The 15,513-nt window shown below is 45.2% G+C and overlaps 1 protein-coding gene across 4 annotated transcripts in view; it reads left to right on the plus strand.

The window, feature by feature from the left end:
- Positions 1-15,513, plus strand: part of ARFIP1 (ARF interacting protein 1) — a 366,293-nt gene that overhangs the window by 113,389 nt on the left and 237,391 nt on the right. The window lies entirely within an intron of this gene.

The raw sequence follows: 15,513 nt of genomic DNA on the forward strand, positions 1-15,513 counted from the left end.
CTAGTGTACATATACCATGCTCCAGCCACAAGGCTGCTGCACCATCGGAAAAAAGACCTGGTAGCCCGGGATTGCCCCAAATCTGCAACTCTGCATTAAAGAAAGGTATCTTGCCAAAGATCATTATTTGGTCCCAAATTCTTTTAATATGTCTCGCGGTCTTAAACTTGACTCTCTTGAAATAGTTGGGGTCATGCACACGGTACAAGAACTGATTACTATCTTGTCCCAACATAAATTGATGGAAAAATAAGGGAGCATCGTTGGTTATTAAGCTACGTATACGTTGAAAAAAGTTGCCAAAAAATATATTTTAAAATCCGGGAAGTTTAAACCCCCTTTTTCAATTGGGAGTTTCAAACATGCCATTGATCTACGAGCTTTTTTATAACTCCAAATATAGCTGCTACATATACTCTCTATTTTTTAATATATATGTTATTGAGTTGTAGAGGGATAGATCTAAATGGGTACAACAATTTTGGTACAATCTTCATCTTTACTAAATTTATACGTCCTACCAGACTCAAAGGTATCTTGTGCCAGTTTTTTAAAGATGTAGTTATTTGCTTAAGTAAGGGGTCATAGTTCAAAGCTACAATTTTTTCTGTTTCTGCTGCAAGCTTAACTCCCAAATAGGTAGCGTTAGTGCAGAGTCCCAATATCGGTTGGACAGGTTTGTGATTAGCAATTACTTGGGTTTTATTAACATTTAGTTTGTACCCTGATATCTCACCAAATTTACTAGCTTCTTCAATTATCTCAGGGAGTGCCAAAACTAAATCTGTGGTGAATATAGCTATATCGTCCGCAAAAGCGGTAATTTTCAAACACTTGCCCCCATGCTGAATTGGTATTATATTATCTTGAGCAGACAATGCAATTAAAAATGGCTCCAGTGCTAGAGCGAAAAGCAGGGGTGATAAAGGACACCCTTGCCTTGTCCCCCTTTTAACTGCAAACTTAGCTGAGTTGGATCCCGCATAGCTAACTATTGCCATTGGTAGTTCATACAAAGATCGAACCCATCTGAGATATTGTCCCTGTATGCCGAATGCTCTCAACGCCGCCCATAGATACTCCCACCCCACTCGGTCGAACGCTTTCTCCGCGTCCAGCATAACCATTTCGAGTGGGGTGAGAGTAGTCGAAGCTACATCGAATGCAGTCACAGCAGTATTAATAAGAGTAGTGGTGTCTCTCCCCACCACAAACCCATGTTGTTGGCAATTTACTAAATCTGGCATAATAGGGGCAAGGCGATTAGCCACAATTTTGGCAAAGACCTTGGCATCAGTATTTATTAATGAGATGGGCCTATATGACCCTCGATCCTCTGGTGGTTTGCCTTTTTTCAGGAAGAATATTATTTTTGCAGTTCTCCAAGATATAGGAGCACTTCCTGTTTGACCTACAGAGTCTATCACCAAATGTAAAAGCGGTGCAAGTTCTTTCTCGCAAATTTTATATAGTTCTACGGGCAAACAGTCTTCTCCCGTGGCCTTACCTGAAGGTAGTGCTTGAATGGCTGTCTCTATTTCAGTTATAGTAATCTTAGCACCAAGTTGCTTAATTGCTTCAGTAACTAATCGGCAGGGCAAATATTTATCTAAATAATTGGTAATTTCTTCCTGTGAGGGTGAATTATCTGGGGTATATAAATGGCAATAGTATTCAGCAAATTGTTCTAAAATTTGCTCAGATTTTTTATATTCGATTGAGTCTGACCCTTTTATTAATTTTATAGTAGATTTAGCTTTTTTATCGGCTACCTTATATGCCAAGATCTTGCCAATTCGATCGCCCCCTTCATATTGGGCTAGTTTGTATTTATGTATTTTAAAGCTAAATTTCTCCCTGAGAGTCTTTTTTAATGCCGACCTCAATGACACCAGTCCTCGTCTCAATTCTTCAATATTTGTCCTCCCCTGTGTTACAGCGTCTATCAGTTGTTGTTCAACTAGTAGAATACTAGATAGAGTTAACTTATCTGCCCTCCGTCTTTCTGTATTTTTCCTTAAGATGTTTTGTTGCGCATAGCCTCTAATGCTGCATTTGCACGCATCCCACACAAAATTAACCGTAGTTGAGTTAATATTAAATGTTATAAATTCATTGATGTGCGCTTTGATACCCAAGACAAATTCAGCGTCTGTGCATAGATATCTAGGAAATGTAAACTGTCGGGGGGATTGCTCTTTGTTGAGGGTTTTAAATTCAAACAATATAGGGTTGTGGTCAGATGTTACTCTCGGGCAGAGTTCTATATTGCAATTATCCAAAATACTATCAGTTGCCCATACCATATCAATTCTAGAACAGACTCTGTGGGGGGCCGAATAATATGTATATCCAGCTATAGTAGGGTGCTAGCGGAGGCAAGATGGCGGACTGAAGACGCCGCCGAGAGGTCACTCCCGCAGGTACCCTGCACTCTGTGGAATATATTGGCGTCTTTTCGCTGAAATGACTCGCCGTTAAACGTTTGCTAAATTGCCCTTGGATCTACGACAACCGTGGGGACGAAGCGCTCTTACCTTGCAGGGTAGCCGACGAGAAAGTTGGTGAAACACTTCGCAGGCTCAGCTTACCGATTCACCGAGTTTGCAGCTTCGGTGCGCCCCGGTGGGGGGGGGGGGGTTTGCTGAGGTACTGCACTGCAGAGATTACTGCACCGTTCTTCCACACTTTTGGGATTACCGGGACTGCTGTGCTACTGGGGGCGCTTCCCGCTTCCCTCTGCTGATTCCTGCCGCTTTGCTGCTTCGTCTTCCAAACGTTTCTGCTCTGCTCTGTCCGGGCGGCGGAGGCTCCGTGTGCTTGGGGCATGCCGCGTTAAGGTAATCAATGAAGCCGACAGTGCTCGGCCGGTGAGGGCTGGCTGTCGGCGCTCATCGAAGGAAAGACACTTATCTACAGCTCACGGGGAGGAAAGCAGAAAGCAGAAAGTTACAACTTAATTGGTGGGGGAAACCAACTGCCCAGCATGACTCGCAAGAACCCCGTACGCCAGAATAGAGTAACAAAAGACGCCCCTACAGGGGGCAATGCAGAGGAAACGGCCCTGGCTTTCAAATTTATTAAGCCAATATCGCCTGCAGTGGTCGCGAGGATGCCGCGCTCTATCTCAAAGACTCCTGAGAACTCGGCTGTCGTAGAGAAACTGACCGGTAAGCTACAGCCTATTGTTCAACATTCTCTATCTCCTACTACCCCTCCTGTACTCTTTAAGGACAAAACACTGATGCAGAACTTAAAAACTAAGGAAAACGAAAAGAAGAAAGCAATAGAATTAGATTGTGCAGGGTACCCTGCATCACTATCTTTCTCTTTTACTACTGATACTGATAATACCACGGAAGCTGTTATATTAAATGAAGCTGCTACGCCCAGGGACATTTTAATGATGGGCTTGGAGGGCTTTGAGGCGCCCATAGAGAAGTTGGGCAAACCTGTAATGACTCATAGAGCGCCAATTATGGGACAAGGCGATAAGGATGCGTCCGATGAGTTTGAACTATCTCTAACAAACGGCGCTCCTCAATATAATGATCCTTTTGAATCCACCCAATCTGTTACTATCACTGGCAGCACTACTACTACTACTATTGCTACCGACGTACTGGTCTTACTGGAGGAGCAACTACGGCAATGGTTAGAGCTATGAAAGATACAACCAAAGCTACAGATACCGACACAGAGGGTACAAATTGAGTTGTAATAACATCTATTCCCCTAATGTCAACTTCTCCAATACTAATGAAAGTATCAACCGCAGCGAAAACACAAGTGCCAGTCTTAACTCTGGGAGAACAGAGAGCCAACAGTGATGGTGCGGAGCTGCTAGAGGATTCACAAAGTCAAGAACAGGACTCAAATGATGAATATGAAGAGCTTTTTGAGGAAGGGGGGTGCTCGAAAAGCAAGACTATTCCAAATCACAAATAGAAGCCAATCACTCCTCGAGCCTCAAGAAATGGGGAAAGCTAAGAGTCAAATCAAAGAGAGGAGGAAAAAAATTGAAACCGGCTGTGTTAACTACCACTCTAGTTTCAGAAACCGCTGGAGGGAAATCGACAAGAGACCAAACCCCTCTGCTTAAATGGATGCAACCAAGCGGACGGTTTAAGAGTATGTCCCTGTGTGGCCCTGCAGCCACTCTTGCAGAAGTCAATGTCTCTAAAAATCTGCAACACTCCATCGTTAATGTGGATTTGCTAGACCAAGATGCAGACTTAGGGTTGCTGGGGACATCTTTGATCAAAACTCCTGCTGACTCTGCTGATACTTTACCACCTAATATACTACCTATTGGATCAACACAAGTGAATTCTAACGGTAAAAATAAGGATACATTCCATGCTGGTATTAGTCTAGGTAGTGAGACCATACCTGTATCACAAGCTATACCACTTCCACTCTCACCTGTCTCTAAATCTTCTAAGACGCCTTCTGAAGCTTCCTCCTTGGACCTTATTCTAAAAACTTTGATGATACATCGTCAAGAAACACAACAGAACTTCCTTCAACTAAGGGAAGATAATATTAAGGTTCATAACTGTCTCCAGGAAGTTACCAATAAATTGAGTGGGGTCACCAAAGACATCGAAGGGCTACAACAAAGGGTTGTCGAAGCTGAGGAGACGCTGGCAACTACTTCAGCTCAAACCAGGGAACATAAAGAGGATATAGGGTTACTATACAGTAAAATCGTAGAATTGGAAAATAGACAGCGCCGACAAAACCTGAGACTTTTTGGAATACCCGAAGGGTCAGAGGGCTCGGATGCCAGGGCTTACTTGGTTAATCTTTTTCAAAAAGCATTCCCCGACCTTTCCGACTGGGATTGGGACTCTCAACTTCAACGGGTACATAGACTGCCTATGATTTTAAAGAACAAAGAGAGCAAATATCCACGACCTATTATGGTCTAGTTCGGCAACTACTTGCTAAGACAAGCGGTCTCAATTAAAGCTAGACCGAATACCCCAGTGATATTTGACAACATATCTTTCTTTGTTAAATCCGATCTTAGCAAATCCACTATGGATAAAAGATGGGGGCTACGCAAATTGATCGATCCTTTCAAGTCACTGGAGGCAATAGTTTATCTTCCAGAACCAGCCCGTCTCAAGATCATGAAAGCTGGCCATACTTATTTTTGCACTGAAGTAAAGGAGGCGGAACAACTCCTTGTAAAAATGACCTCAAATACCTAGCAAAAAAATTAAAAAATTAAAAAACAATGAACGAGAGAGGGGGGGGAGGGTTGGTTAAGAGAGGTAGAAATTAAGATTTACGCTTAACCATAAATTGCTTAGAATAACTTAATAGGGCATTTGGACATATATTTTGAATCTTTTTTCGTATGACAATAATACAGAGTGTGGGGGATCCTGGGGAGACCTCTCTGTTAGACTGCCCCTTGAGCGGCAGCAGAAGATAGAGGTAGGCCTCTGGGTAGATACTGGGGGGAGGGGTTACGGGTTGGTGGGCAGGGAGGGGGATCTCTGGGCTGGGCTGGGCTGGGCGGGATGGGTTTGTGGTTTTGTTTGGGGTGGGGTTAAAAGGGGAAAAACTGTATTGCAGGAAAAAAAGATGGACAGACATAGAGACAAAGCTTTTGTGTTTTTACATAAAACGATATATAATACAGAGGATTATGAAAAACTTAGTTTCAAATAATGTCTTTTTTTAGATGTTTGGTGTGGAATGTTGCTGGTCTCAATAGTAAAGACAAAAGGAGATTGGTACAAGAAGAAATGAATATGTACAGACCCCATATGGCACTTATTTCTGAAACCCATATTGGGTTTCAAGATCGTAAACTTTTGTCTTAAATGGGCTATGATCTTGTTGTTTGTTCAACGTTAGGGGCATCTATCCGGGGGGTAGCTATTTTGAAACAGAAACACATTAGAATGGTTATCATTAAAACTGCAGCTGATGATAAGGGAAGGTGGGCAATTGCTCAGGTGCAAATTGCTGAAAAATACTACGTATTCTGCGTGGTCTATGGTCCTAATGCTGACGTACCCACACTTTACGAGCAATTAAATATCGAATTACTCTAGTGGGAGGGTGAGCTACTTATAATGGGAGATTTCAACTGTGTTATGAATTATAAGAAGGATTCCACAAGCAAAATCAATACAATCAGGATGCGTAGAGTTAGAGCAGCTGTAGTGGAATTGGGTAGGCTACACAATTTGAAAGATGCTTGGCGTAACATAACACAATTCCACGCCACACAATTCCACTCCACACCACATACATCCACTCCAGAACACGTAGCTAAAAGATATTAACATTAACAATGTCTGTAAATCTCGGATTGCCGAGCCCTATAGGCTTTGCTGATGCTGGTTAGGTCTTCCCTAAAGATGGACGGTTTTAGTGGTGTGCTCTGAAAGCCCTAATCTGTACGATAGAGTGTGGCTTGGGTCAGCCCTGTGCCTATCATTTGTGGGCTTTCTTTTCAGTCTCATTTGCTTGTTTCTTATCTTGTGGCTTTCCTTCCTCATCTTGTGGGTGTTCCTACCATGGAGCATAGCTTCTATACAATCGTTTCAATGGATGACTCCTTCCACAGGCTCATTTCGGGGTAGTACTTTTTTCTTTTATTTGAACTCTTTAGGAGTTCATGGGTGTTTTTAGTCTTTCCCCGTGTCACATTCACGTCTGTGTGTGTTGATCCCAATTCCCTCCCACCTCGTCTCTAAAAGCTCAGCAACCGGAATTTGTTTTCAGCGCTAAACACCAGACATAAACTTGGTTTTGTTTTATCTCCACCCTTCCAAATGTTGCATGAAAGCCAGAGACCTGGCACATAAAGGCATTTATGGCAATCATTCAGAATGTTTGTGTGGCTGAACGTGCTCTTGGTGTGACAGAAAAAAGTCTTTTATCACCAAGGTCCATAAATCTGCTATCCAGGCTGCTGCAAAACTAAATGGCTCGAGCATTTGTTTAATTTCTTATTTGTGTGCAAAGTAAATGGAAAGCATGAGTGGCGTAGATCGGAAAACCATACTCCTACATCCCAAAGACAGACTCCACGCTGAGTTGGACAAGACGGGAGCTCTATTGGTAAGATTGGTGATGCAGCAGGAAACCCTGGACCCCACATTGGCATTGTGGGACCCGGCTGGCACACTAGTTAGATCACAGGCGGCCATAAATAAACTGCTATAACTTCATGTCACTAACATATATGCGGAAGGCACGACGACGGACCTCAGCGGGGCCTATTTTTTTGCGGAATTAGAATTGCCCTGCCTGAGACCGGAAGAAAGGGCCACACTTGAGGCAGACCTTACTAAAGAAGAGGTTGCCGCCACGCTGAAAAATCAAAAGCTGGCAAAAATGCCAGGGGCACAGCCTTCCTGCAGAATTTTATCATAAATCTGTGGATCTGATTGCCGATAGGCTGTTCGAGGTAATCAGCGAGGCATGCAGATTGGGGTGCCTCCCAGATACTATGTGAGAAACACAAGCCGGTAGATGAGGCGAAGTCTTACAGACCTCTGTCGATGCTTAATGTAGATACGAAAATACTGAGTGGCCTGTTGGCGTCCTGAATGCTTCCCTCCATACCTACAGGTAGGCTCATACCCAAGAGGAGCACCATGTTAAATCTCTGTAGTCTCTTTCACGTCCTCCAGGCCCCTGAAATACGAGATAGCATTCCTTGATATAGAACAAGCCTTTGATTCAGTAGTCTGGGATTATATCTGGCAGGTTATGAAGAAAATGGGATTTGGACCCAAATTCATTTCATTGTTACAACTACTGTATACTGGGCTAACTGCCAGAGTACGGACTGGTGGCTGTGTTTCGGAGGCCTTCCCGCTATGTCGTGTCACGAGGTAAGGCTGCCGCCTATCACCGTTATTATTCACTAGCTGTACCCTGCCACGCGTTGCTGTGGCTCAGTCTGGTTAAATGGAAGAGATAGACAAGAGTAAGTGCACGTTTCTAATATGTTTAATTTCACAATGCTTGTGGGTACACAATATGTTTTTGTGACTATTATCTGCATGCGTCCCTTGTAGTTGTTGTGCAGCAAGCAAATTGATAGGGTCTGTTCGGCCTTTCGATTAAAAAAACACGTGCGTATTGTACACGCGTGTATTCGAATCCAACGTTGTGTATATATATAAACACGCGCTTAATCGAATCCAACGTTGTGTCAACATTTCAAATCAATTGGTGAAGAACTTTCGGAGATTTAAGATTTTGAACAAACGAACATTGACATTTTTATGTGTCTGTTCGGGCTTTTGATTAAAAACACGAGCGTATTCGACACAAGCGTATTGTAATCCAATGTTGTGTATATAAAAACACGCCCTTATTCGAATCCAACGTTGTGTCAAAATTTCAAAGCAATCGGTGATGAACTTTCTGGGATTTGCGATTTTGAACAAACGAACATTTACATTTTTCTTTATATAGATGCTGGCAGTGGAACCACTCGCAGCGAAGTAGGCTAGCCCAATGGGGGATCAAGGTGGGGAGAACTGTGCATATAATATCACTCTATGCTGACGACGCCCTGGTGTACCTGCAAGAACCGGCCGAGGCACTGCCGGTAATACAGGTGGCCCTGTCTGAGTTTGCGTCAGTCTCTGGCCTTTTGGTGAACGCCCAAAAGTCACAGCACATTCCAATTGGGACACTGGCGGTCATAGACCCCTTGCTGCTCCCAAAACGTCCGTTGCCATGGTGCCTGGAGGGGGCGTTTAAAAAAAGAAAGTAAATGGAAAGCATATTTCTTCAAGTTCCTCAGAGAGCTGTTACTTTCTTTTAAGAAGTTGCAACTTGTCATCTGTGTTATCTTTAAAATGGATCTCATGCAATAGGCTTTTTAAATTCTGTACAATTTCCTGTATAAAATTTGAAAAAATAAACAATGTTGTTTATAAAGATTACAAATAGTAAATTCAATACTCAGTTTGGAGATACGTCAATATTTGCCTTTCTTTTTCCTCACGTTTTTTAAATGTTTACTTTTACCTTTTTTTTTTCTTCAGAGATTTACAAACAAACATTGGCAAAGTCGATAGCTTATCACTCATGTTATAAAGGCGAAACCTATTGGCTTTGCTACTGCTTTTCTTGATATGCTCTCTCTATACTTCAGGTTTCCCTGTAATTTGGTAGTTTTTTCTGATCATGCCAATCCTGTTCCCAGAAATATTGTTATTCAAGAGGTGCTAATACTAATTAGTCTGGGGCTACTTCTAAAACAATTATTAGTATAGGTATTGTTGATTTATACCTAAGATTAGTGGAGATTTACAGACGTTTTCATTCACAGAAGCTTTTGACAGTATGTTTGTAAACCTAGGCAAATAGTATCCGGGTCCACTACGTATACTCCATCAGATTGTACACAATGCAGGCAGTTCAGTGTAGTGAACTTTTTGGAAATTTGCAGAGACGCATTTCTTTTCCTATGGGCATAACATTTTTTGGAAGAGAAATCCCTTCCTCCTACATCCCCTTGAGATCTGAATGTGTACCATCCTTTCCTTCCATTCCTTCACAGGGTCGCCATCCCGAAGTGGAAAAGGACCTTCATTCAAAAATGTTAGTGAATAAGCACAACTTCGTGACTTTAGGGGTATTTACTGCCTTTTGGCTTCAAAACAGCCTATCCTGCCCTTGATTTAATACAAAAGATAACCTGCACACCCGATGGATTGTCCGCAGCAGTGAAATTGAGAAGTGGTGGAAATGTCTGCTGACTAGGAGTCTGTAAATCGATATGAGAATATGTCTGCTCACATACACATTTTTTTGCAGGAAACGTGTGAATTTGTCTCATTGAGGGGGAAATCCATTAGACAGCCACTGCGTAGTATTAAAGTCTCTTCGATTTTTCACACATTTCATTTTACTGACTTTATTTTATCGAAGTACGGTGTGGTGGCTGAGTTTTCAACTTTTTGTTTCAAATCTGTTTATTAAAGAAGATTTTTTCAATTGTATAAGACAATATATAGGCATTTAGACAAAATGCGATATTGCACCACATTGGCTTCAGAAGATCACTTAAATTTGCTGTCTACATCATTCTGATGTGTCACATTGCTTATATTCATAGTGTAATGCATACTATTGTAACAGTCTACATATAACTGTAGTAATGAGCAAACAACAGTAAGTAGGCAATAAAATAACAGAAAAGAGGGGAATTTCAGGGAAGAGGGGAGGGGGTGTGAGATACTGCCAGTGAAGGGATCCCGGGGTTTCCCTTTTAGTGCTAGGGGCTAGGTCACGGACTCTCTGTAATGTCCGGCTGGTATGTCTCATGCGATATGTCAGTGTGCTGGATTGGTCGGGTGTCCTTAAATAGTTGTACGGCTTGAAGCTTAGTTGGGGTGAAGGTATTCTAATTTGGAGAAATTATCTATAGGTTGCCATGTGCCTGTAAATTTAGGTTTAGTGTGCTTTATTAGAGACGTAAGGAGTTCCATTGACATAGTGTGCCATAAGCGGGTGAACCACATGGCGATGGGTGGTGTAGATGCTTTCTTTCAGTAGAGAGCTAGTAACTGTTTGGCTTCTCTGAGCATATGGGATATAATGAGCCAGTCTGCGTGAGTCATGACGAAAAGAGTTGAGGGCCTAACTCCCAGGATGACCACGGCGGGGTAGATGGTATGGGGTAGCCTTCTATGTCTTGTATATTACTTAGGACTTCCTTCCAATAATGAGTCAATAATGGACAGGACCACCATATGTGCAGGAAATCCCCAATCGCGTGCTGGCAATGTCAGCAGTTGTGTGAAGAGGTGAGGAATATTTTATGTAGTCCCTGGGGGGTATAATACCATCTTGTCATAAGTTTGTAAGCGGTTGCTGCGGCATGCTGTTAAATATTTTCGGTGTACGCTTATCAGCCTATTTTGTTAGCCCTTCACGGAGACGTCAATAGGTTGAAACATGTAGACCACGATCACCTTTATTTGCACATAGATACCACAGGTCAATTTAGCCATCCGGGAATCTCATGTTGTTTTTAACCTTGTCTTATTGCTCCATATTAAATTCTTAGGGAGTTAAATATAGCAAATTTTAACTCACTATTCCACTATGCCTGCTCCACTGTAATCAGGTGTTGAAGCACACCCGGGTAGCATTCGGCTACTCTGGTGGGATCCCTATGATGAAGCATGTCACCAACTGGGTTGGTGAGTGAAGGGTCTTTTTAAAAAGGAAAGTCTTTTTCCCTTGGTATCCTCTTTATACCACGTCGATATCTTTTCGTCTTCGGGGTATACTCCTTAATTTGTTTAATAAGAGAGGTGTATGACACCATTATCCTGGCAACCATTGTTGGCCCCATTCCTATCTTCGGGAGAACCCCCTTCGGAAATCCCAATCCACCCGATCAAATGCTTTTTCAGCATTAAGCGATAATAGGCAGGCGGGGATATTCCGACAATGTGATTTTTATACCAAGTGGGCTATCCGTCGCACGTTGTCCAGCCCTTGGCGTTGTCTAATGAATTAGACTTGATCAGGGTCAGTTAGACCCGGGAGATATGGTTCTAGACGGTTAGCCAGGAGTTTGGTGTAAATTTTGGCATCTGTGTTAAGGGCTGCAATAGGGCGATAAGAGGAGCATACGGTATGATCCTTGCTAGGTTTGGGGATAGGTGCTATTTTTGCCATGGCCATTGTAGGCGCCGGGCCCGTAGTGCCTGTAAATGAATTAGAGTCGCAATAGTTGGTCTTGTATTTGAGAAAGAAACATGCAGTAGAAGTGGACCGGCTGGCCATCTGGGCACTTAGATTTACCTACTGGCAGGTCTTTCAGAGCTCGTTGGAGCCCTTCTAGTGTGATTGGCTCCTCGAGGAGTTGAGTTTTGTATGTCTAGGGGGGTCCACAAACAGTTAGAGAGTATTGAATGTATCTCACCCAGGTTTGAGGACTCGCTATCATTTAGGGCGAATAGAACAAGCAAACGGCTTTCATCTTGTCCTGTTCAGTAATGGCCCATGTGTCTTCTGTGATTTTGACTTTAGCGATGTGTGCCTTTGCCTCCGTCCGTCTAAGCCTGCGCGCCAGGATTGACCCCACCTTGTCCCCCCATCATAATACCTTTGTTTCAGTGCCAGCAGTGTGCGTCAGATACTTCCGGTAAGTATACAGTGTTATTCAGAGGCTGTTGAAGAAAGAGTGGGCAAAGTGTTTTATGATGTCTTGCTTGGTCTGAGCAGAGGATTGTTCCCTAGCCCCACTTCGTGGCCTGAATACCGTGGACCACTCGGGATGTGCAGGTTCTCTAGTTGAGAGATGCAGAGAAGAGGGGCTGGCCTCCCCAGAAGGCATGGGGAGCTGTAAGAGTTGCTTGGCTTCCAGGCAAGGAGCGCATTCCTTAGCATTTGCCCTCCCAGGTCAAAATTAAGGCAAAGGGGTGGCCCTATTGATATTTAATGTCCAGATCGCAGAGCTTATCTGTGATTGGCTTAACGTCTCTGTGCCTTCGAAGCATTACTGGGGAGATGTCTTGATAGAGTTGAATTGTATACCCCTCGTACGTTAGTTCTGATTTGTTTTGTGAGGTCTTCAGTATCTCTTGCTTTTCTGTGAAGAAGTGTACCTTTGTTAGGATGTCTGGCACTAGTTCAGGGTGTCCAGGGGGTGTAGCTACTCGGTGCACCCTATCTAGAGCTGGTGGGCATGCATTGTTCCCCCCTCTAATGCCGTGGAGCAGTTCCGCTGTAAATGCAATGATATCTTGGCCCTCTGCTTCCTTAGGAATGCCTATGATCTGGAGGTTGTTTCTACTGCCTCTATTTTCCAAATCCTCCTGATTTATGGGAAGCGTGGCTCAATGGTTAGAGCGGCAGACCCTGATACAGAGGTCTGACCCGGGACCAGGGTTCAATTCCCGCCTCGGCGGCTCTTGGACTCAATCTCCCGGACCTGATAATTCTCGCCTCGGTGCCTAGTCTAATCATGGGTCCCACTCTGTGACTCTGGGCAATAGCTTGCTTAATCTCCACAACGGCCCCAGCAGCGCTTGAATGCCTGCCTTCACCTTGGGGGTGCCCAGGAGTGGACATTTCAAATGGAAAAGCCAGGAAGGGTTCCACAGCGGTATGAGTGCAGCGCCGGGACGCCCCGACGCGTGGGCAGCCGTGCGCTTTACAAATACAACACATTTACATTTATCTGAAGTTCGATATGTTGGTCTTCTAGTGCAGCCCTTTGCTTCCAGAGATTCTCTTGATCTTCTGTCCGAGTATCTAGAGTTCGTTCTAAGTCATCGACTCTTTCACCAATCTCAGTAATATCTTTCTTCTATTCTTTGAGACATAATTTAAATTCGGTTTTTAGAGAGCCAATCTCTGATTTGATTTCTAGGAAGGTATTCATGTAGGCTTGTGTGTTCGGTTCAGTTGTCCCTTCCCATGAGGACGCATGGGGGCAGGAGTCAGAGGGCAAGTCTTTTGCCACAGGGAAGTAACTGGATTGTCTTTCGGTAGACTTGGGGCAGTGTCTTTACCCGCTTTGGTGTGCGGCATGTTCGATGGGTTGTGCCCACCAGCTCACTTACACAGCCAGATAATGCAGTGGCCTCAGATTGGTTCTGAATACACCAGGGCTCCGTAGAAGTCCACGCCCAGGAGTTAGGTAGGGTCCAGCACCAAAGAGGGGCACCCTGCTGGGGTCGGCAATGAATGAGCATAGTGTCAAGGTGGGTCAGGCTCGAACAGGGGATTCCAAAGTGCAGCTGGTGATGTAGGGGTGGTCAAATTTTGAACGGTGGCGGAGTATGGGGGGCTATGTCGCGCCTTAGGTGCTAAGGGGGAGGCAGGAGGAGGGCCAAACACCCACTGCAGTCACTCAGTCTAAACCCCCGTTTTCAGCGGTGAGGTCCATGCTTAAGTAGGAATATCCCTCTGTGCGATGACCCAGTCTGATGGTTTTGGTGACAGGCCAAGAGTGCAAATAGTCCGTGTATGGGCAGTGGTGGGCAGGCCATCCCACTGCACAAGCTAGCAGTCGATCACCCCTTACCGTGTCCAGAAGGTCAGAGTTCCGCAGAGAACCCCTGCCACGCAAGGTGCAGGCCCATGTCCCTTGGTTCACCTCTCATCAGGGCGTGATCCAGAGCTCCGCTCCAAGCCCCCTGCCCCCAGGAAATAGCCACTGCTGCCTCAGGGTTCTAGGATCCCACCTGGCGTCTCTGCTCAAGCTGCAGGGCTGCACCCCTAGCAGTGTATGGCGTAATTCTGTGGGGCAGTGCCCAGCGTGGCCCCTATTTTTGGGTTCTCCAGCCATGTGGGGTTTAGAAGTTCTGCCTAGTACCGTAGGGCGACCCAGCAAGAGTCCAATGCCCCGTTTAGTTCTGTGTGTGGGGGCCCCTATTGCCCGGCCACCCCGGCCAAAGACTCCCCCAGGTGGGTTGTGGCATGTATGGCGAGCCCAGGCTGAACACCGACAGTGGTGAGAGGCACCTAAGGCTGCCCTGGAAGTATTTATGGGTTCAATCCGTGAACGGGGGGTTGGGTGGGAGGGGTTGGTGGGGGGTGGGTTCCAGGTGCTCATCCCTCCAGCTGATGTCTGTCCTGGGGAGTGCTCGTGGGAACATGCAATTACGCTGCAGGCCCTCTCCTGGGATTGATGGCCACGCAGGCCGCAAGTCTCCTACCTTCCTCAATGGCAGTCCAAGGACTGGGTACCTCCCTCTGGCTGGGCCCGCCAATTCATCACAGGGCCCCTGCGATGTCAAAGGATAGTCTCTTCTGGGTGCGGGGTCGCTTCACGTTGCAACCCTCACTCCTCGCTGATACGGAGTCTCTAGAGGCAAGGCCCTGCGCTCCAACCGAGGCCACTTCCTCCGCAAGGCAGAAATTCTGTATTCTTTAATGGGGAGGTGCTCGGGTCCCTCCAGAGCGCCTCTGCCGTAGGTGCAGCCTCGGCCGCTCTCTCACCCCCAGCCCGTCTCACCAAAGCAGCCCGCCAATGCCGGGCAGCAGGGCCTCTAGTGCGCGTCCCGCTCAGTGTTGCTGCTGCGTATCCCAAGATCGCTGCCTCAGCTTCGCAGTCGGTCCCGTCGCGGAAACCGGCCAGAGAGCTCAATCGGTGGATACTTAGTTTCCAACCTGTTCACCGCTACCTCAGATGGTTGAGGTGCCCTCGGGAGGGGCGCCCGACGCCTTGGTGACTTGATAATGGCTTTAATAGGCAGCAGTGGTACGGAGACCTATCGGAGCACGTCCTACTCCATGTGCTGCTAAGCCACGCCCCCTCTGGGTTGTGATCTTTGACTCCTGGGGATCTTGGAACCGAATTATATAGTGGCTGAAAATCACATGCCTGTTCAAATCACTTAATTTTCTGTGCTCATGAAAATATGTAACATTAAACTATGAATATCTGGGAGGTAATTTTATAATTCTGTGATGAAAAACAAGGTTTGATATATACGGCGTTGTATTGACACCCAGCTGCCCCTATACTGTTTAACATTTTGCTGCCCTCATTTG

Source organism: Lissotriton helveticus, chromosome 2_1 (assembly GCF_964261635.1).
Source record: "Lissotriton helveticus chromosome 2_1, aLisHel1.1, whole genome shotgun sequence".
In the NCBI taxonomy this organism is placed as follows: Eukaryota; Metazoa; Chordata; class Amphibia; order Caudata; family Salamandridae; genus Lissotriton; species Lissotriton helveticus.